Source organism: Lissotriton helveticus, chromosome 6 (assembly GCF_964261635.1).
Source record: "Lissotriton helveticus chromosome 6, aLisHel1.1, whole genome shotgun sequence".
NCBI lineage: Eukaryota > Metazoa > Chordata > Amphibia > Caudata > Salamandridae > Lissotriton > Lissotriton helveticus.
The window spans coordinates 811,985,499-812,009,525 of record NC_136067.1 but is presented as its reverse complement, the minus strand read 5'-3'; the positions used below and the strand labels follow the sequence as shown (position 1 = coordinate 812,009,525).

The following is a 24,027-nucleotide window of genomic DNA, read 5'->3' as shown; positions in this document are numbered from 1 at the left end:
CACGCAATCCAGAGTTGATGTGCATCAAGGTTTATTCAGATCTGATGCATTTTGGACGCGTCTCAGCCTTGATCACGAGTAACTACCATAAACAGCGTGTTTAAAGATACTACACAGTAACATAGAAAACAGCATAGTGAAAAAATATTCAGGAATGGGCAGAGAGGGAGTCACCATATTGAATTGTCCCAGCTAGATCAACACATAAGTAGCATTACATCAAACAAATGCAAACTAATATACATCAAGGATATCAAAAGAAAAATTGTCACTTGTTAATTCAATCCATACTACAAACAAATTATCAGTTCAATTAGAGAGAAAACATAAAGTATTTTGTGATCAATAACTTACAAAAACTTTCATCAAATGAGCTCAAATGCCCGACCTGACCCATAAAATATTCGAGCATAAAAAAAACAGAACAAAGTTCAAGGGCCAAGTGATAGAAAGTGCTAAAGTGCAAATAATTCAACCAGGCATAAGTGGGCCATGGCAGAATGGGTCCATACCACAGCATATTATTATGAAATACCAGCATAACATGCTCTCGTAAAATTAAATGAAGCTTAAGAAATAAACAATGTAATATTCCTTACACAAGGGGATTTCAATATAAAAAAATGTCAATACATCAGAAGATAAAGCAAAAGAAAAAGAGATTGCTGCCCAAGCAGGGCCGGACTGGCCGTTGCGGGCACTGGGCAATCCCCTGGTGGGCCGCAAGGGTGGGGGCCGGTTTTGGGCCCCTGGGGGCCGTTTTTGTTACAGGGCTGTTTTTGAAGCATAGCTGCAAAAATCTGCTCTGTAACAAAATCGGAATAATCATGCATAATTAATATTGTATAGAGCTTACCTTCAAAAGACTTCTGTTATCAACCACAATATCCAAATAACTACCTGCACAAAAACAAAAAACCTGTAAAACATACCATACAACTGTAGTGTTAAACATTACAATCAATTAAATTGAATATGGCACCACAAAAGAAATATTTCAAATTGAACACACCTCAATGAATAATCAGTTCTTCCTCAGTATTAAGGCCTTGCTGCATCTTGGTTTGCAGCTCAATAATGAGACTTTATTCCATCCTCCTGAGAGACAGCTGCCTCCTCCTCTCTTCATAGGGGGGATACGGTCAATGGCACTATAAGAAGATTTCTGTAGGAAATTGGGTTGCTAGTTGAGAAAGTTAAACCCCTACTCAAGCAGAAACCACAATCCTTGTCAGGGTGAAGTCAAAAGTAAACCCTAACTTATCCTTTGCTCAACCCCGGTAGCTTGGCACAGAGCAGTTAGGCTTAAATTAGTGGCAAAGTGAAAATTATTTGCACAACACTTCAAAGAGTAACACAATAAAATACACCACAAAAGGATCCCACACCAGATATAGACTAATAGATTACAAATATACAAAACCAGGCCAAAATGACAAAACTCCCATCAGTAAAGCAAAGATATGCAGTTATAAAGATTTCAGTGAAAATAGCTCCAAAAAGCAAATAACAACAACTGTGGATATCTGGTCATACTGGGCAGGGGAAAAGTCACAAGTTCAGGCTGACCGCGATACAGTGAAGGCTGGTTACAGGGACCCAGTTAGGTCCCCTGAAGAAGGGTACCTTAAATCCTGGTTGTGGACCATGGCAAGGTCACACGTTGAGGATGTGTTGTTCAGTCGAGGAGATGCATTGGTTCTGAGGTGAAAGGTTACTCATAGTAACTTTACTCTCATAAATTCAGTCATCGGAGACTTCAACCCCCCCTTTCCCTGGAGGGGGTGGAGACATGTAAGTCTAAATGTAGTTGTCAATTTATACTCAGAAATGGTGAATACCAAAAAAGTGTAGAGCTACACCTAGGTGTAGGAGTAGGTCTACCCATGAGTAGATATACACATGTAAATGTACCTTTGTGAATCGAGCCCAACATTCGTAATAGTGGTGATACTCCAGTGCGAGTGCGAAATCAAAGACATGAAGCTAGATTACTTAAATATGCACTAGTGATAATTTTATTTATATGGAACATCTAGTGCAAAACCACAATTTACACATAGAGCCTAATTACATTGTCAGGCAGACTTAAGTCCTCCCAACACCATCTCGGTCCTTTGGTCGGGCGGTCCTGACCGCCTAATTAGGATGTGACCGAACACTGTTTGGTCTCATTCCTTCATTTCCCTATGGGAGCATGCATTACGGACGTAAATTGGCTCTAATACATGCTCCCATAGGGAAATGGGAGGTGCTGTTCAACCCCTGTACCCCGTGGCAGTTTCCTAAAGGTGCCTGCCACAGGGTGCACAGATCAACAGGGGAGCACTATAGGTGCCCCCTCGGCCCCCAACCGGAGGCCGCACACACAAGGGGGCCCTGCTGGGAGTCCCCAAACACGCTTTCCGACTTGGTTTCCATGTCATGCGGAAAGGCCTGCCCTTTGGGATTTCGAGACGGTTTTGACTGCCCGTCGGAAGCTAGCCAGAATGACTGGACAATTTAGTTTCCGAGCACCAGCATTGTGATGCAGCAGTCGGAAAGTAAACCGAGGGGCCGATTACGAAGGTCTGACCATTGGTCGGGGCCTTTCCGGAGCGCACCGTAATTGGCCCAATAGTGTTGGTGCAAATGTAATATTTTACAGATGTTGATAGGCATAAGTGAACATAATATGGTTACAATTTATGAAAATCCAGAAGAATGGTCAAGGGGTTGGGATCATATTTTCAATGCTGCTAAATGAAAAGTCATGCACATGGGGTACAGAAATCCATGAAAGCAGTATAGGATGGGAAGTAATGTTTTCAAGATGATCAAATAGGAAAGGGATCTTGTGTTTAAGCAATATCAGATGGTTGTTCACAGAGCGAGAAACAGCCATGTATCCAGCATTAACAGGGGGTTCCCTTACCACTGTACACATTTTCATAATGATAAAGACATATTGGAGAAAATATGGAAAGAACCTGCCAACAGGGCAGGTCTTTGGTGAGAAAAGGATGAGAATAAAGTGGCGAAAGATTTAAACTAACAAGTCATGCTGGGCCTAGTATACAGTGCGTTTTTAACCTTTTTGGTGGGGACGCAATATTGAGGGGCCAATCAACACAAAATCTTAACTCTCGTCTCACACAGTCTCTCACGCACATTCATCTCTATTTATCCCCCTACATGACACACCTAACAAGGTCCATAAAATATCTAGGATCACAGAAAGTTTGCTTCCTGTTGATAGGTGAGGACCCCTATTGATGGAGCGAGATAGAAAACAAAATTTTGTTTAAACTCGTGAAGTCACATTTCCATAACATGATTAATAATATTAATGATTTGTGATATGTTGTGCTAATACAACTTAGATTAAACTTTACACATGGGGGGACTAACATGTGTGCTCATAAACGTGCATAATTGTTGCATCTTTTTGTTCGTGCAAAATAATAAAATAATTTATTGTTTTCGTTTTTGTCATTACTAACTGCTGCAAACTTAAAAGAAGCATGTGCTTGTTTTGCTTTTCCTTGTCTGTGTGATGTCATTTCCACTATTCTAGGTGCATATAAGTCTCATGGATTATCGAAGACTGGTAGATATAAACGCTGCTTTATTTGTTTGCATTGGCTAGGTAACATTTGATTAATCGGGTGGGTTAATTAATTAGTAAATCTTGGGGTGGATACAGAATCTACATTATTTCTTACATTAATACTTTTCTTGTGTTTGTTTTATACTAGAAAGCATAAGTTGCCTGCTTTTGGGCCTAGTTTACTCGAGCTGCAAAAAGCTGAATTTTACTTCTGCAAAAGTCACGAGACGCCCATTCTGAAATAAAATGTTCGTCAAAAACTGCGTTCACAAAGCAAAAACTGACGTGCTATCATCATTCTGTCGGACATGGCCAAGGTCGAAAAAGAACATTTTGTCAGCCCTTAACTTGGCATCCGCGGAAGTCAATTGGAAGCAATGAGACATTTGTAGCAAACCTAGGAAGCTCCTGGTTGCATACAGAAAAGACAATGGTCCTTAAGAAAAGTGACCTAATGGAACTTTTGAAATGTGGGTGACATGTCACTTGTCACTCTCAGCCAATGGGACGTCGAAGATTTCTGAAAACTTTCCTTTGCGTAGTTTAGTTAGCGTAGAAAGGTATAAAAAGTCATGCCCCTAGGGATGGGCTGGCTGCTGCTTTCTGACTTTCCGATGAGGGTGAAGTGCTGTCGGACATTGCGTGGAGCACGTAAGAATCCTCAAAGAACTTTACTTTAATTTCTATCTATTTAGCTTAGTTAGGGACTTAGGTTTTAGAAATGCTAAACCTTAAATATTCACTTTAATTTGATTCACTTGCTTAAATTGTATTTTTCTCACGTTTCTTTACAATCATACTTGCTTCAATGCTAATAAAATTCATTTATAAAACTATCAACTTATATACCATAATTTAGTAAATAAAATCTTACTTTTGACAAACAAGCTGGTCTTGGTTATTCAGGAGTGTAGGTTACTATTAGCTAGATCACGTCGCCAATGGTGGTCGTTTAAATGGTTAGGTTTTATTCTAATGACAATATTCTTTCCGCAGATGTATAAAATTGTATATAGTTTGTAGATAATGTATATATAGATTTAATCTGACCACCTGATTCAGTAGGCCCAAAATATGTCAGGTTTATAAATGGGTCCATATTTTAGTATAGAATTTTGTTTATAGGTTATGAAGTTGGGTAGCGTTGTTTATGATATATTTTCTATAGGCCGCTGGATCACTATGATGAAGTATTCCACTCAAGGTGAGTGAGGTTCATCATTCTATGGAATTTTCTTCCCAACATACTGTCCATGCAGTGATTGAGTACCTTATGTAGGAGGACTACATTATTTGTTTTCAATGGACATTTTTAGGGAAGGTGTTTGGTCAGCTTCTCTTCAGAGAAATTCTGTCTTTCCCCTGTTTTGTGTTGCAAAGATGTATTTAGTTAAAGATATACTTGTATACCAATATTTCTTGATATGAGACTGGAAAGGAGGCCTTGAAGGAGCTTCAGCTATCTAGAGAGACAACTATGCCTTATTTTTTAGGATTAGTTTACCAAAACCTAATTCCAGCAAAGATCCTATGGACATTTTTAAGAACATTCACTTTTGATTAGTTCCTAAGTAGCTCAAACACAATTCCTTCTAACAGAGCTGAACATCCTTATGTGAATAGATTCACCAGCCAACAGGTTTGCACCCTGTCAGTATATATTACTGCCAAAGTGGTATCCTGGCGTAGAAAGGCACAACACATCAAGGAAAGTTACAGTAACGAGACCCACAAGTGAAAAAAAAGAACTAAAACCCCATGTTTTAAGTAGCTTCTTGAACGGAGAGAGACTTAAGACAATCCGTAGATTCCAAGTAAAAGTATCCAAAGCAGTAAAATGAGAAAAAGAGCACCAGAAAATAATGGAAACTCCAAGCAAAATTAGGTGACTATATCTATAGTATTACTTGGCCTGACAACCCCACAGATATACTGAGGGTCTGATTCATAATGGGCTTCCGCACTCGTGGCGGAGGTCCTGCAGTTGTCGGGGAGTCTCCTCACTCGACACAGGATCTTCGCAATGAGAATTATCACTGCAGAGATTCCATCCTGCGTGCGGGGACTTTCGCACAACAGTGGGTCCTCCGCCATGAGTGTGGAGGTCCTTTTTGTTTCAGGCCGAAAATGTCTCGGCCAAGCTGGAGCCCGTGAGGAGTGGGCCCCCTGCAATTTAGGGGCTACAATGGCTTGGGTTACCACTCTCCAAATGCATAAAATTACCATTTTGGATTGGGGTGGTAGGATTGGGCAGCTTCAAAAGAGGGAATGCTTTGCTCTTGATGAAGAATTAATAAAAGCAGCAGCATTTCTATAAAGAGACTGCAGCCATTTTATTCAAACTTAGACGCAACAGAATACCCTCTCTGTCAAACTGAAGAATGTGAGTGGCAGAGACAACTCCCTCTCCATCACCGACATGCTCCTCCGATGGCCCGATGGAGTAGGGGCAGTCGGAGGTTTTGGCCATTCGAATGCTGCCTGATTTAGAGTGGGTGGTCAAATGGGCAGTTTTTCCATTACCAGCAGGAAAAACGTGGTGTTAATGGACAGTAACAACATTTAAAGGCCCCCTACACCATGGAGAAAACTCCCATGGTGTTGCGTTCATTAGTTGTTCGTTTTTCAAAAACAAAATCCTGCTTTGGAATTATGTTATTGAAGAAACAAAATCTTGTTGAAGGTTTGATGGGCAGATGTGATGTTTGACTGGGTCATACATCAAACTTTCAACTCATTGACAGGAACCTGCATCGCAGCGGTTCATGAATGACTAAAGTTGTCTGCTGGGCTGGCAGACAACTCTAAATTCGATGGTCTGGTACTACGTAAGGGCGACAGAGTATTTTACCCCCACCCTGAGTAGATTACATCCTCCGAAGTCTAAATCAGACCCTTTCTCTGCATACTATGGCTGTAAATGTATTTTTATTGCCCATTTACAAATGGTTTCTACTGGATCCACTTGGTGAAATATGTGATTTTAGAAATCTACAGAACAACAGTTGTAGAAAATGGTGAATTTACATTTCTACCAGAGTCCTATAATTCAGTTGACATGTTAATTGTGATTGATTGGATCAGTAAACTATTGAAGACAATACTCAAAGTGCTTTTAAAGTCTAAAGATCTGCCAAATAGTGGCAGGTTCTCAGTGGTAGTAATGAGAAGCCTCACACGTTATAATGAAAAAAACCATAGGATTTACACGTATTGCTAATTCAATGGATATATAGGGGCAGATTTATGATAACTGGCGCATCCCCAGGGATGCGCCAGTTATTTTGCGCCGAAGCTCCGCCACCCATGGTGCGCCGCATTTACAATGCGGCGCACCATGGGGCAAAAACGGCACAGATGCGTGACGCATCTGTGCCGTAAAGGTGGCGCATTGCTGGAATTGTGTCGCAAGCGCGACGCAGCTCCAGCAATGCTCGGGGGTGCCCTATCTGTCCAATGCTGCGTCAAGCCTTACGCCTGCTTCAAGCAGGCGCAGGGTTTTGACGCAGCATTGGCCTGAAAGTGACTGAGTGAAATCTTATAGATTTCACTCAGCCACTTTTGCGAGGCGCACCTGCCCCGGAACGCCCACCCTGCGCCGGAACGCCCACATATGGCGCCGGGCTTTACAACGTGACACATCTGCCTAGATGCGTCACGTTGTAAATGGGTCGTAGGGATGCGCCACGTTTATGCCGCAGTTGCGTGACGCAAACGTGGCGCATGACCAACATAAATCTGCCCCATAGCGTTTAGCCAGCCTTTACAAGCCTCAAGGTCTTAATTGAAGCTCAACTTTCATAAAAATGGAAAGGTACACATTCACGAATGGGGGAAGGGCAGTACTAATGGGGCAGATGAGGGTCGGGAAGCCTTCCACCTGTTAGCAGCACACACACGCCTGCCGTGATTTCATGCTCTAACCATTATGAATACCTTTTACAGCTGTGACTATGCTGTCAATTGCCCTTCGGACGAGCTTCCATGACACAAGCGTCCGTCAAGAACCAACCGCGGACCGTAAATCAGCCAGCGAAATAGCAATTATGTTTCTCATTGTACATGGTTGACCACTGCATGACAGGGTTACCTTCTGCTAAGCCTCGAGCCCGGGCTAGCAGGTTGTTTTCGCAGCTGCATCTCGGTCAAATTGCTAGGCCGCTGCTTGCCAGTCAGAGCAGGGATTCTGGGCTCTGCGGGGATCGCTGACAGCGCCTTTTACTGCTAACTCGTGAATACAGAGTGTGGCCTCCGCTTCGCGGCCCGGCAGCGCGCGCACGCCCCTCGGGAGTCGGCGGGCTTCTGTCAATTTCATCTTAAATCTTCCAGTGAGCAAAAAGACAGAGGGGGCAGGAGAGAACGGAATAGCATTTAACACCTTCCTCTAAATCAGAAATAGATGGCGCACCGGAAAAGCGAATAAATGGTAAAAAACCACGGCCCAAATCAGAATAAATAGATGCTTGTGGAACGGCTAACAGTGACTGCTCTGCTGCTCACAAATGGAGAGGACGAACCACATGACGCTTTGTTTGCACACGTTATATTTCGTACATACATGTTGAATCCACTAAAACGCTTCAGATTAAGGCTTGTTTAATTACGAGATTAGACGATTATTGCGACTCTTTTATAGGAACATACGACCTCTTTGCAGATACTCGTTACTTTTAAAAATAAGACATATGTATAACTACTGTTTTCATATGTTACGCACCAGCTGCATAGTTTATTTTTCAAATGCAACAATTAAGCAAGCATTCTAAAAGCATACGTTTGTGTACAAAAGACAGTGCATAAGTATGGATTTTTTTTATATTTTGCAATAAATGATAATTATCAGGAGGCACATAGCCTGAGATGGCGGTGAGGCTGCATTCACTGTATGAATGACTGAATGAATGGTTATTTGTAATGCGCGGATTTAGCCCAAGGGCATCAAGGCGCAGACTAAAACATAAATTATAACTAAACAGTTACATATACGGAGAAAACAAACAAAAAAAAGATTCAGTGATAAGCCTGGGAGAAGAGCCAAGTTTTCAGAAGCTTCCGAAACGTGAGAAGGGAAGGTTGGTTGGACAGTTCAGGGGGGAGGTTGTTCCACAATTTATGCAGGGAGAGTACTATTTTTTTCTATTCGGGGCACCATAGAAGGTTTAAAAAGTACCTGGATCTGCGTTTTAAAGAGCGCATTCCTATTTTTTTTCTTTGTATTTCTTTGTACTGCAGAACCAGTAGCGAAAATAAGTTCGTCCGAGATACATAAACGAAAAGGCGATTATATATATCGGTTTTTGCCTACACTACAATGCTACTTATTATAACGATGGAGTTTTTATTCTGACGTTCAACTAGACCCCTGAGCACCGGGGGTCATTAGATCAGGGGAGGGTATGTAATGCAATTACCGCCAGTACTTTGCTGTTAGGGTCTGGCTGTAATTTGTTTGTTAATATATTAGCACAAAGCATTGATCAAGTAGCTAATCCAATCACACGCTTGTTATTGATCCATTAGAGTGCAAGCTCCAAGCGAGCACTTTTCGCTTAGGACTAGTCAATAGCAAATGCCAGGCAGGCTCTCCCGCACCTAATTGGCTTATGAAATAAACCAAACATTTTCCTTTGCCCTGAAGGCTGGGATCAATTCAGAGCTTGGGGGATGAATTCGGGGCTTTTTTGCCATCAATCTTTTATTTTCCTGTTCTTGCAGAGACTCAGCTTCGAGTCAAGACTTTTCCTTTTTCTCTTAAGACGTTCAATTTAATTTGAAGACTTCTGAAAAGCAGCTGCCACGTCTGAAACGCTAAAGCAGCTGTACACAATAAATCAAGGGGCGAGGAATTCCGTGCTACACTTTGGCATGAGAGCTGTCAGGCCTACAGAATAGAGACATCCAGGATCAGGAGGTCGGGGTACCTGAAGTTAACAACAAGCGAATATGTCCTATGTTATTTTAATGAAAACCTAAGCACCAGGGACATATTGCAAAATCCTTTTTTACAGTCTCGGAATGAAAAGGTTAATTGCGAAAGATTATTTTTTCTGGTTGCTTGTCTAGTTTTTTTTTTTACAGTCCAGTTCCTGCCTTTTCTTTAAAGCAGTTTTGAGAGGTCAGCTCTCCAGCACAATATGCCCTAATTTGACTAGTTTTATCATGTCAGATCACTGTTATTTAAGATGCTCAAGTTGGTACTGATTTTGAAGCATTGTGAAACTGTTGTGCGGTATTAATGATCTAACAATCCCTTAATGTTAAATTATCAGACATAGAAATTGGAATTTCAAAAGTTGCTAGTCGCTTGTGCCCGTTTTCTATTTATCTGATAAAATATAAGACTCCTGCTCAAAGAAGAACTAATGCCATGTTGTGTTCTAAAGATTTCCAGGCCAGAAGATGGGTTTTATGTAATATAGGTAGAGGATCTTAGGCAGGGCTTTAAGTAGGATGAAAAAATCTGGGGGCTCTCAAAGGGGCGTGGCCAATGTAATTAAGGGCATAGCTTAAAAACAAGTAAGCTAAAAATCTGTGCTTAGCATAGTGTGCCACCCGACTTATATTTTGCTGTTTCTGTCATTGCATCTAGATTTATGATACAACAAGTAGCATCATACCTACAACAAGTCAGGACTATTGACTTTGTCAATGTTTGTTAGTTGCAAAAGATAAATAAGCAGCAACTATGGCTTGTATATAATATTGAAAAAGCTTCCACTTAAAGCCCTGGTGACACCACAACAATGTTGCTGCTCCTGAGTTTCAAAAAGAGAAGGGAAATCTGGAGAGAAAATGACTTTCTTTAACCCGTTCGTCACAGTGGGCGTGTGCGGAGGACGGTTGGGGGCCGTCTGAAACACGCCCACTCCATAAATCACCCGCACAGCGGCGGAATTCGTGCCGCGGTCAAAGAGTTAAAGGATTTCCCTACCCCTACAACGCTCACCTGGCATGACGTCATGCTGTAACTTCTCCACTAGTGAGATATGAGCAGTGTGAGCACACGCACATTGATGTGCCTGCTGTCACTGCAGACTGGAAAAAAATGCACTGCCTGTGCCCGGGCACAAAACAAAGGCCGATAGAGACCCGCTTCGAGCCCCCCTTTAAAAAACTGCCGGTGCTCAGCACCGGTGAGACCGTGCCCACTTAAAGCCCTGATCTTAGGGCAGGTTAGAAGGTAGACACTCAGGTGATCCTCCAGCAGTACTGCACAGCGTCATTCATTGAACCCTGGTTGCATAGCAGGGTTTGTCTGACTGAAGAGCAACACAATGAAATACCTCAGTGCTTTGTGAGTTTTAATATTCACTTCCATGTGGCTAACATCAGTTGACTCCTTGTATTTGTCAAGCTGCAGATAAGCCTGGTTGTGAAATAATTCTTTGTAGTCTCTGCATGGAGGGTGCCTCATGCTTAGTACTGGGAAGACATGTTCCATATGTGAACAAGAGCCATTTCTCTTCTGGCTACTTGGGTAGACTTTCTTAGCACTAGGTTGGTCAGCGATGTGGGTCATACACAGATCCCCTTTCTGAGAAAGTTACTAATTAAAAATGGCATGTCCACAATTGCTCTAAATGTTTTAAGGTTTCCTCAGCAGTATATTTGTCAATTGTTGTCCTATTTCATGTGGATTTGTTAAGGAAAGTAAACAGAAATACAGTGTTTGTCCAACTGGAGGACAATCTAGCTAATGCTAACTTCTTTTAAGTTTGTAGTAGAGTTTATGGTCTCTGGGTTTGGTGGCTTAGTGGACTAATGTAACCACTGTAGGGGCTCGTGTTCAACATCATGGTCATAAGTTCAAATCCCAGCAGATGCACTCAGGCTTTCATCCTTCTGAGGTTGGTAAAATGAGTATCGTTGAGTAACAACAAACATGTTACGTTCCGTGATAGGATACAGCAGAGCCGTCTAAGAGGGCAAGTCCATTCCAGATTTTCACTATATCCACATAGGATATTGTGCTTTATTAGGTGTTAATTTTCTGGTATTTAATTTTATTGTTGTTTTGTTTTAATGTTTTTATTTAACTGACTGTGGATTATTTTGAGTGTTTGTGTGACATTGATATATTTATAAACTAGTAAAGCATTACTTTCTTTTTACAATTCTTTCATATTGTTTTTCAAAAAAACATTTTAATATGTCGACATTTTTTAAATGTTAGGGTTTATTGTTTTTAGGGAGTGCATTTCCAATGTATTTTACAGTACACAAAATCTGTATTTCTGTGGGTAGTGTTTTAGTATTAGGTTCATTTACATAATATTTTGGAGTGATATTATTGTAATAATTGTGTTTGATGTTTACAATTTAGTTTAAAAAGTGAATATGTTAGGGCTTTTTTACAGTTAAGCTCTCACAGTTTTTATATGTATTATTGTACTTCAATATTTTAGTTTTTTAAGTTCGCGGCTATTTGTATTATTTTGTACTATAAATAAAGAGGATAGGTAGGCTACTGATCCTGAGCACCCAGTTCACCACAGAGGTACCATGTACCCATATTTAAACATATATGAAAAAAAACTGGTTCCTCAGGAGTACCATCAAACCATAATAATACAAAGTGATATATCCTTGTAAAGAGCAATGCTATTTACTCTGAATACTAATCAGTATTGTTTCATGAACATCTTTTTTAATTCATCACAGATGTTCAAAGACAAGCGATATATTGATATTTTATCCAATATTTAGAATACATCCCATATTTTCAATACAATCATCAAAGCTGACAGGTTTCACAGGACGAACCCTCCATTTGTCAAAGCAATATATTGCTTGGGCCACATTTATTACATTATTGTGAGTCTATCCATAGTGTTCAATGTTATAAGGGACAATCTCAGAATCAATTACTTTATGATACTATTACATAATTAATTACCAAAGTTATGTAATCCTGATGGCTGGAGATTTAGGGCCAGATGTAGGAAGCCTAATACCGGTCGTAACAGCCGAAATTACTGAATTTCGGCCGTTACCGACCGGTATTAGGCTATTGAGATGTAGGTGGCTACATTTCAGATTCGGTAATTTACAGAATCGGTAGTTTAAGGAATCGGTAATTTACAGATTCCTTAAAATACCAAGGGCCAGATGTAGGTAATTCATATTTACCACCTCTTAAATACCGAATTTTACCGATTCGGTATTTAAGAAGTGGTAAATATGAAGGCGGGAGATGTAGGTATTTCCAGATGTGAAAATACCGAATCGTTAAGATTCGGTATTTACCGAATCTGGAAATACTGAATCGGTATTTCCTATTGATTCCTATGGGCTGTGAAGCCCATAGGAATCAATGGGCAATACCGATTCTGTAATTACAGAATCGGTAAAAACCGATTTTAGCAAGGGTGCAGGGGGTGTCACTTTGACACCCTCTGGCACCCCAAAAATAGGCTCGGGTGCCATGTGGCAGGCATACATGCCCCAAGGGCAGGTCTGCCTGTCATATGGCAGAGGTGTGCATGCACACATGTGCATGCACACCGGAATCGGTATTTTACCATCAAATTGGATTTGATGGTAAAATACCGATTCTGTAAGGTTTGTGGGACTCAGAAGAGTCCCACCTACATCTCAAATTTACCGAATCGGTAAAAATACCGATTCGGTATTTTACAGAATCGGTAAATTTACCGATCGGTAAATTTACCGATTCTGTAAAATTCAGGGCCCTACATACCATTTCTGAATTACCGGTCGGTAACGGCCGAAAATACCGATTTTTGGCCGTTACCGACCGACCTACATCTGGCCCCAAATCGGTAAATTACCGAATCTGAAATGTAAGGAGCACTCAAATGAGTGCATTGCATGGTTAAGGATTCGGTATTTACCATCAAATAAAAGTTAGTGGTAAATATCGAAAACCTTTGAAAAAGCAAATTTTTGCCTTTTTCAAAAGTGCCATGTGGCAGATATACATGCCCTTAGGGCATGTATGTGTGCCACATGTGCACCCATGCACTATTCAGGGGTGCAACTGGGTGTCAATGTGACACCCTGCCACCCTGGAATGTGTTCCCCCATTACCGAATCGGTAAATACCGATTCAGTAATTCCCATTCATTCCTATGGGCCTCCAGGCCCATAGGAATGAATGGGAATTACCGATTCGGTATTTACCGAATCAGTAATTAACGAATATTACCGATTCGGTAAACTTTACCGAATACTTACCTACATACTATTTACCAATTCTAAAATACCGAATCGGTAAAATTCGGTATTTTAGAATCGGTAAATGGAACTTACCTACATCTGGCCCTTAGTGTTGTGAAAACGATTAAGACACTTTTCATGCCTAAACACATCCAGCCTTATCATGGGCTTTCTGTAATAGGTGCAACTTGAAATATCCAACTGTAAGCCATTTGGTTTTTAGATTTGTATGATTGGTTACTTTTTTGTTTATAATTGAGGTTCAGGGTAAAGTAGGTTTTGAACTATTGTTTCTAAGTAATCTAGACCGTTTATGTTTTTAAATAGCTGTATTTTATTAGCCGGCATGTCATGCATTTGATTAGTTTGCCTGGATGATTTAGGGCAAAGAGTTTGTGCAAGTGATTGTATTTTTCTCAGTTCTTTGTAGCAATGCTCTTTTAAAAAAAACATTTTTGTATACTGGTAAGGGATGTGGTGGTGTAGCCCAAGTGTTTTTTTTAATGAGTGGGTAGTCCATCTGTTGGATTTCTTTTTTTCTTTTTATGTACTTTTGTAGACCTTCTATAATAGAATGTCAAAACTGGGCAGTCACCTGTGCCCTAAAGTGTGCACACAGCTCACCAAGGTGTCTTCTAAATTGGAAAAGGACAATTATTTTTCTTTATTTGCATTTATAGCAAGGCGAGTCAATTAGTTGGTCAAACTGTTTAACTACTTCAGTGCGAGGGACAAAATCTAGAGATATTTGTTTAATTCAAAAGTGAAGTTACTTATTACTGAAGGTTTTTGTAAGTGCCATCAAAAGGTTTGATTTGAATGAAAATGGCAACTTGAATTTCAGTTTCTTGGTAGGTTTTGATTTTTGATATTTACCATAGCATATTGAAAACATAGGAAGTCTATTTGTATTCAGAGAGTTGCACATTGATTTCTTATATGGTGTATTGCTGTGATGAATTCTTAGGTGATTGAAGCTTATTTGTTTGGTAAAAGGTCACAGGCTATAGGAACACTTTAGCTGAAATATTGTTCGTCCATAGTAGAAATATGGCTAAAGGAGCATAGGGAATAACAAACTCCTTGTGCATTAGCCAATTGGGTGACTCAATTAATGTTTTATATTATTCGCAGTGCGGAAAATTATATTTATCTTTTTATAATTAATGTTACCTTGGAGTAGGGACTCTTCCTTGCTGTGTTAGAATGGGGAAGAAAGTGAATTTCTTCAAAGCTTTGGATGCAGATTTGGTGTGCTTTTGAACTCTTTCTTGTCTAGTAATCGTTCTGTTTAGGTATTGTGCAGTGGCATTTTACCAGCTAGTTGTGCTGGGATTCGGGGGCACAGTCTTTTATGATATTTCCTGTAGAAGGTGTAGAGGTTGATGCACTAGCTGTTTGGTTATATGCAACACTTCTTATATTTCAGTCATTGTAAGGGATTGACTGTGCTCTTTGACGTTTTCTATGGTCACCCACAAAAGCCATTGGAATAGTATTTAGAACAATTCAAGTGTGTATGTTAATTTCTTTAGAGTAGGTGTATCCCCTATAAGTCAATAGCTTATTCCTTTTATGTGAGGTTGTACAGGTCAATTCAGTTGACATTTTGGGATCTGTAAATCATAAAGATATAAATTAAATACATGTATTAAGATTGAGATTTTTGTGAGATATTAATTGGTATTACATTTTTATATTTGATGAATATATATATTTGACTTAGTAGTTGTTTCCCATACTATAGTATGAAACTACATTTTCTTCCAAACTTTGTATTATCTTCTCTTGTAGTATGTGTAATCAGAAATAAATTCTTCTGTGGTGTCTAAGTGGTAATATATTAAGAGGGTATTTCATTTATGAATGTTTTTTAACATTTAGGGGCCGATTCCGATTCTGGTCGGAAGGGCTCCAAACCATGTTCGGAGCCCTTTCGACCGAATCGGAACGTGTCGGCCAGATTCCTTTCCCACCGAGCCATTCCGATGGGCTCGGTCGGAAAGGAATCCGACTCGGATTTCCGGATGGCCTACGACGGGCTCGGAGAGCTCGTCTGCCTTCTGGAAATCCTCCAGTACTCCCCCGGTCACCTCTTTACGACCGAGGGAGTACGATGGTAGTTTGTCACTGCCTTTTCGTGCCGGTGTGTCCGGCACAAAAAGGCAGTCGGAAACTGTCTCTGTGGGCCCCCAACAGGGCCCCTATGGGTGTGAGCCCGCCAAATCGTGCCCCTCCGTTGATCCCTGCACCCGGTGACAGGCACCTTGGGGTGCTGGCCACAGGGTGCAGGGATGAACTGCACCCCTGCATTTCACAATGGAGGCATGCATTCCGCTCGGAATGCATGCTCCCATTGTGAAGCATACAAGTGCGACCGAACCCTGTTCGGTCACATCGTACTTGCAGGGCTGTATCCGACCACAGCAGGTCGATCGGTTACGGCTCCTGACCGATGTCGGACGGACTCAGGTCCGGAATCGGCCCCTAAATGTAGAAGTTTGTTTGAATTGTTAGAATAGGTATATTTTTTAGCAACAAATAAAGAAATGTTCGCTTAATTCTGTTTTTTTCTCTTTGTGAGGTGTAACATTCTTCTCTCTCGTCAGGATTGCAACAGCTTTGATTGTTTGGGGTCATTTCTATTTATACCCCTCAAGTATTAGTTGAGGTTTTCTGTTTGCTAACCATCATAGTTTGTAATCTGATTGTTTCAGTAATTCCTATGACTGATTAGGTTGAAATTACATTTTAATTAATGTATGTTTTAAAGATTACTTTTATTAATTTGTTATAAAAGTGTTTATTATTTTGGTTTCTACATACACTCATTTCTTTTATATTTGTTGCTGATATTTATGTTGTTAATATTTATAATGTCGATGTTATTCATAATTGTATTGTGCTTTTTGGTAAACAATGGTTTCGCTTTCTTTACATTTGGAAACAATATTAATATTTTTACAATGCTATTCTTGTCAATACTGCCGTTGTCAATATTTGCAGAGTGTGTAAAGATTTGATATTTTTTTTGTTGATGCTTATGCAATCATATTTTTTAATCAACCGTGACTAAAGCTCAATCTAGGCGAGAAAAACATTGATATATTTACCATGCTGCTTGTGACGGAGTAAAGGAAGGTGTGAACTTGCTTTAATCAATGGATTGTGTTTACACTCTGAGACCAACACCAGTGTCTAGTGTAACCTTTGTCTGAACAAAGGTGCTCAAGAAGTTGAACAGGAAAGCATGCTTTTATACTTTTTAGAAAGTTTTATTTGGTTTAGTCTTTCTGTTGGAAGCGTTTTATATAGTAGTAAATCATTGAAATGATAATTGAGAAGTGCATGGTTACCCAAAACAGGTGGATATTGTTAATTGACACAAATCAAGGCTTAACTTTTAGAGTGATACCAGGTACATGTTATGGGGAATATTTGCCAACATTTCATGAAACAGTTGCTATGCTATGCTGCTTGAAACAGATAGTGGACAAATGCACCATAACTACTTAGATATGGCTCACTTCTGCTCCTTCCCTGCGCTGTGTCGGACCTGGTCTTTTTTTGCAGGGTCACCCCCAAACATCTTGCTTTCCTCTTTTTGCTGAATTTGTTTTGTTGGCTTTAGGACTCTGTGACTTTACTACTGCAAACCAGTGCTAAAGTGCCTGTTCTCTCTCCTTAAATACATGATAGAATTGGCTTAAACCCAATTGGCATATTTAATTTACTTGTAGGTCCCTAGTAAAGTGGCCCTACCTGTGCACAGGGCCTGTAAATTAAATGCTACTAGTGGGCCTACAGCACTGATTGTGCCACCCATTTAAGTAGCACTTTTAACATGTCTCACACATGCCATTGCATCCTGTGTGTAGTAAATCCAGGATACAGGTAATTGATTCAAAAGAATTTAATTGTAGAAATCCTACACAGCTCATCATCTGCTAGTCACATCTGTGCCATAGTCAGTAGCAGTTTGCTCTCTCTATTGAAACATAACATTCCACAATAGACCAGATGCGATGACCTCATAGAAGCACATGCAGCAGAACATATGAGCTTGATTAAAGATACAGTACATGACTTAGAATATAACATACCTCCCTTTCTTCAAAATAATAACAACAAAACAAGGAAGTAAAAATAAACAATTATAAATATTATCTAAACTAAACTATAACATAGCATCTCTCTTAATAAAGCAGAAACAAAACAGTACTTAATCACGATACCTACGAGGTAAAATGGAAACTCTAGTACTCTTCCTGCGGGATGAATTCATGTTACCGTCCCGTCCATTAAGATCATCACACAAGGATCTTGTTCTCACTTTGACAACCTTTGAAAGATTCCACCAACACCCACCTTCTACTTGTACAGCATTATTACCAATTCTTGTAATCTTGTTGGGTTCACTATACTTACACTTCCCTTTCTTGGTGTGTACAGGACTCTTGATTTTTACAAAATCACCCACACACAGTGAAACAATCTTGACATTTTTCTTTTTGTCAAACCATTCTTTCTCTTTAATCTGTGTGATCTCAGATTTTTTTTAACTGTCTCCAAAAGTGATTCAACATCAACCAACGAATCAGACCACTTACCCATCCATCCAGGTCGAAAACTAGTGTTAGCTTTCCTTCCCCTTAATACTTCAAAAGGTGTAACCCTAGTGGATGAGTGAGGTGTTGTCCTGTAAGACCACAGCATGCTTTCGATAGATGCAAAAAGATCATGCCTCCCTTTTACTGCCCACCTAATGCAATCACCAATAACCCTGTTCATCCTTTCCACAAGACCGTTAGTCTGTGGATAATATAGTGAGCTTCTAAGATGGTTGACACCACTAGACTTAAGAAAAGTCTAAAATTCGACACTCAAAAACTGAGTCCCATTATCTGAGATGATATACTGAGGAAATCCCTCCCTTAAAAACACCTCTTTAAGGAACTTGATAACACTAGATGAACTAGCTTCCTTCACAACTTTTATTTCTGGCCACTTAGATGTGTAATCCATCAAAACCAAAATGAACCTCATCCCCAAAGGTAAAACCTCATAAGGACCCATGACGTCAATACCAACCTTGACCCATGGTCTAGATGGACATTCAATTGGAGACAAAGGAGGAACAACAACCTTAAGTGTTTTTTCAGTAAAACGGCACACGGGACAATTTTCAATAAACATCCTGATTTCACTGTCCATACTTGGCCACCAAAAATATTGCAGTACACGATGTATGGTAAGTGAGATACCTAAATGCCCCTCATGAGCCTCTTTCACAATAATGGATCTAAGAGAATGAGGTGAAATAAATTTTTCACATCTCATTATTAATCCATCTTCAATCGAAATTTCTGACTCAACCTTCCAGTACGGTTGTAAATCAGTGGATAAAGACTTCTCCTTTGGCCAACCATTCTTGATAACATTTAAAACCTCTTGCAACACCCTGTCATTTAAAATATAAGCTCTCCAATCTTCTTCAGACCCAACAGCTAAAATAGGCACATCTACTGATGCCACAAAACTATCCTCCTCATCTTCATCATTTAATTCCTGTAAACTTGTCCCTTCACTAAGATCACCACTCTGAGGGTGACGTGATAAGAAATCAGCCCGTGTATTCTCCCCACCAGCAATATGTGTAACTTAGAATTGATATTGAAGCAACTTACTAACCATCCTAGTAATCCTAGATGTACAACATTTGCTCGGTCCGACAGACAAAATAGATACTAGTGGCTTGTGATCTGTGATTAAATTAAAATGTCTTCCCCAAACATAAGGTCGATATTTATCAATGGCCCACACACAAGCCAATAATTATCTCTCAATAACAGAGTACGGAGTTTCAGCATTCCTAAGAACCCTAGAAGCAAACGCCACGGTGTGTTCTTGATCACCACAACGTTGAGTGAGAATGGCTCCTAAACCAACCTTGCCTGCATCCACCGTTATGAAACATGGTAAGTCAGGATCGAATGGCGTAAGAGCATCACTTCTCTTTAAAACATCCTTGACTTCCATAAAAGCACGTTCACAGTCTGCTGACCACAAACATTTTGTAGAAGTCTTAAGAAGATTGCTAATAGGTCTAACTATTGATGCATAGTTAGGAACAAATCTAGAATAATACTCTAGCAAACCTAGCAATGACTTAACCCCAGATTTGTCTTTAGGTACAGGTGCATTCATAATAGCATCGATCAACCCGTGCCTTGGTTTGATCCCTTCTCGAGAAACCAAATGACCAAGGTACTCTATTTCTTTACATCCAAACTTGCACTTTTCTGTTTTTAGTACAACACCATTTTTCTTGAAGATTTCCAAAACCTTCCTAATAATGTGATCATGTGTTACATCATCTTTGGCATAGATCAGAACATCATCTTGGAACACAAGAACACCTTCTACATTCCTCAATAAGTTTTGCATGACCCTTTGGAACACTGACGCCGCAGAGGCCAAACCAAACGGCATCCTCTTGTAGCGAAAAGTTCCAAGTGGAGAGACAAACGCCGTCAAGGAACTTGATTCAGGGTGACGGTCAATTTGATGGTAGGCGCTAGCCAGGTCTAACTTAGAAAAAATCTTTGCACCCTTGATGCTGGAAAATAAGTCCGTAATTTTAGGTAAGGGATGGGAATCAACCCAAATCTCCTTGTTCAGAGATCTGAGGTCCACACACACCCTAAGTTTTCCATCTCGCTTGCGTGCAACTACAAGAAGAGACAAACATAATGAAGAATTGGTAGGCTCTATTATTCCCTTCTCACATAGCATAGACAGTTCTTTGTTAAGATCCTCCCTGATGCTGAAAGGTACACTCCTGAGTTTATGCTTAACAGGAGTTGCACCATCCTTAACAATGATCTTATGCTTGAACCCAGAGATCTTTCCCAAATCATTGCTGAATACAGAGGGAAATTCATTGACCCACCTAGTGCTTTCTTCTTCACAAGAGACTAACACTACCTGTTCTTTAGTGCCTGGTTTAAGTTGCATGCCAAACAGGCCCTGGTGAAACCACCCCAGTATATTCAATCCTTTGGCTGCTACATAAACCTTTCCCCTGATTTTTCTACCTTTGAATACTAGGTAATCTTCAAGAAAACCCAATAATTCAATTTTCCGTCCCTCGTAAGAGACAGGCGATCTGTCAGGAGGAAACAATTCTCTCACTCTCCCCATGTTTCATGAAACAGTTTCTCTGTTATCATGGTAATTCTAGCACCTGAATCTACTAGAAGATTGCGTTTCTTTTCACCAACAAGTATCTTAACTATGGGATCAACACAAGTTGATGGATCAACTGTAAGTGGTATTGACATGTTGCTTGACTCCGTATGATCTATGACAACAGAAATAGTTTCTGTATCTGAATCATCTTCTGATTCTAAAACGCAGGCTATAGCTTTCTTTTGAATTTTTTTTTTTAGACAAACAGTGGCGAAATGTCCTATTTTCTTACAATAGTTACACGTAGCAGTCAATGCTGGACATTTCGCTCCTTTACCATGAGTGGAGCTGCCACAACGTAAACAAACATCACTAGGTACAGAATAAGCATTTTTAAATTTTGAGGAAGAAACGTTCCCATTCTTTATAGAATTGTTTTTGACTTTCTTTGAAACACCAACAAAATTGATGTTATCCACGGGTCTGTCTTCCAGTTCTTTAAGAGAAATATGAGATGTCTCTATGCTCTTTGCTACCTTAATAGTCTCACCAAGCCAAGGATTGTCCATAGAAAGTAACCTGCCTGATTTGTTTGTCTTTACAATGACCAACAAATTGGTCACGGATTAGTTGTTCAGTAAAATTTTCGAAAAGACAGACAAAAGCTAACTTTCTGAGACAAGAGATATAAGCATCAACATCCTCACTCTCAGATTGTTTCCTCTTGAAAAACTTGTGCCTGAGGACGATTACATTGGGTTGTTTATCAAATCTAAGCTTGAGTTTGATAACAGTAATTTGATATTCATCTATTAATTCTTTTTCTCCTGGAAGATAAGGTAGATGTTTGAAAATGGATCTACCTTCGAAACCTAGCGAGTGTAATAAAAGACATTTATTTCTTTCCTTACGATACCTCAGAGCTCCAATAGCACCAAGATATGTCTCGAAGGCACCAAACCAAATGTCCCACTTCACCGGTGGATCCCCTGGAGTATCCAGGAAAGAAGGAGGAGCATTAATAGACTGTACAGAAGACATGTTACATTTTTAGAAAACCAACCTTACGCAGGATGTACACTTCAAATATGAGTGAAACAAATAGTACTTGAACCATAAACTAAGAAAACATAAACTCGATTTGATTAACGTTGCACACAAGTTGATATTAGTGAAATTGTCAAAATTAAATTGAATATCTTGATCCACTTGAGAAAATGGTGAGTGGATCACCGTAGGATTACTGTTGGCATAACTGACGCTTGAATAGATGAAAGAACAATGTGCCATAGTCAGTAGCAGTTTGCTCTCTCTATTGAAACATAACATTCTACAATAGACCAGATGCGATGACCTCATAGAAGCACATGCAGCAGAACATATGAGCTTGATTAAAGATACAGTACATGACTTAGAATATAACACTGTGTTTGCGGTTTTAAACTGCCATATTGACCGGGCAAAATATACCTTTTGCTTGGCCAAACCCTTCCCTTCTAATACATATGAGTCACCCAGAGAGTAAGACATTTGCAACATTTACTTTTAAGTTTTACGTGTCCTAATGGTGAAAAACTCTTAAATTAGTTTTTCACTACTGCAAGGCCTACCTCTGCCATAGGATAGCATTGGAGTTACCTTATTACAATTAATATGCTATAATTTCCAAATGGGAACAGGCAACCAGTTAATGTTTGGTGTTTTTGGAATTGTAATAAATGCTCCTAATGTATGGGGAAGTTGGATTTTAAATTGCAATTTTGAAAATGCTACTTTTAGAAAGTGGCATTTTCCTGCTTTAGCCATTTGGTTCCTACAACATGTCTCTAGGTCACATGACCGGGTGTAGTTCACAGTTGGGCATCATGTATTCCTCCTAGATAGCCACAAGCACTAGGGAGTTTAGATGGGCCCGGATGGGAAATCAGTGGATAGGATGGAGGAGCTGGGCACAGCCCCACTTACACATGAAGAGGCTGTGCGCTGCCTCCACACAAAGGGCTGCATACCCCCATACTTAGTCTGGAGCCAGGGTCAGGAAGGCAGGGCACCTGTGAACTTGAAAGGCATGCCACTAGAAGGTTGACCCCACTTCAAAGGCAGAACTGGGTATAAATGCTGGACCTCAGACACCAAGTCTTCAGTACACTTCTGGACCTGTGGATACTCTGCCAGGAAGAAGGGCTGCTGTGCTGCTGAAAGAACTGGCACTCTACTGGACTGCTGTTCTGAAGAACTTCTGCCTTGCGGATTGACCTGCTGCCGGCTGCCCTATTGCTTTGGTGAGAAGGACTGGACATGTAAAGTTTGAACCCAAAACCTCAGAGTTACTCCAAGGGTTAGTTGGCTAGCCTACTGATCTGAAGCCTCAGGGACATAACAGGCTTCAAACAACATTGCACCTCCACCTGGACTCTGCCAACTGTGAGTCTACCCTGCCAAGTGGAGCCACCCCCAGCACTGGACTCTTGGAAGTGGGTTTAAAATGCTCTGGCACTCCCTGTGGATTCAGCGGAACAGATGCATCTTCTTTGCTGCGCAGATTGGACTTGTTGCAAAGACTCGCTTCACCTACTCAGTCAGCAACGTCTTTGGAACTGCCACTATGCAACGCATTCTCAGCAAAGGCCCTCCCATCCCTCATAAACAGCAGCCTGGATGCAGATGCTGAACTCCACATTGCAGCCTCATAACTCCTCGGAACAGCTGCATCACCTTGACTGTGCAACGCATCCTTGACGTTGGACTTCGCATCTCAAGCCCTCGCATTGATCCTCGCCACACCTCAGAACCAGCACATCGCTTTGGCTGATTGACGCATCTTCGATTCATGTCCTCGTAATGCTCCGCAAACCCGGATTCAAGGTACTTTGTCAGCAGACCTAACAGGGTCCCTATAGCCCGCCCGCACTCCATTGCAGTCCGCCTGAACTTGTGACTTTTTTCCTCGTCCGGTGGACCTGATATCCACAGAAGGCTCTTTGTGCATTTTGGTGCTATTTTCACTAAAATCTTTAAAATTGCATAGTTCTATTTCTTCTGGTTTTATTTTGCAGTGTTGGTCTTAT

The 24,027-nt window shown here is 40.4% G+C and overlaps 1 long non-coding RNA gene across 2 annotated transcripts in view; it reads right to left on the bottom strand.

Moving 5' to 3' along the window:
* The window catches only part of LOC144761543 (uncharacterized), a 174,062-nt gene that overhangs the window by 22,903 nt on the left and 127,132 nt on the right, over positions 1-24,027 (bottom strand). For both annotated transcript variants that reach the window (XR_013595777.1, XR_013595778.1), the window contains exon 4: positions 857-900. This is a non-coding gene — a long non-coding RNA (uncharacterized LOC144761543). The remainder of the gene's footprint in view (positions 1-856; positions 901-24,027) is intronic.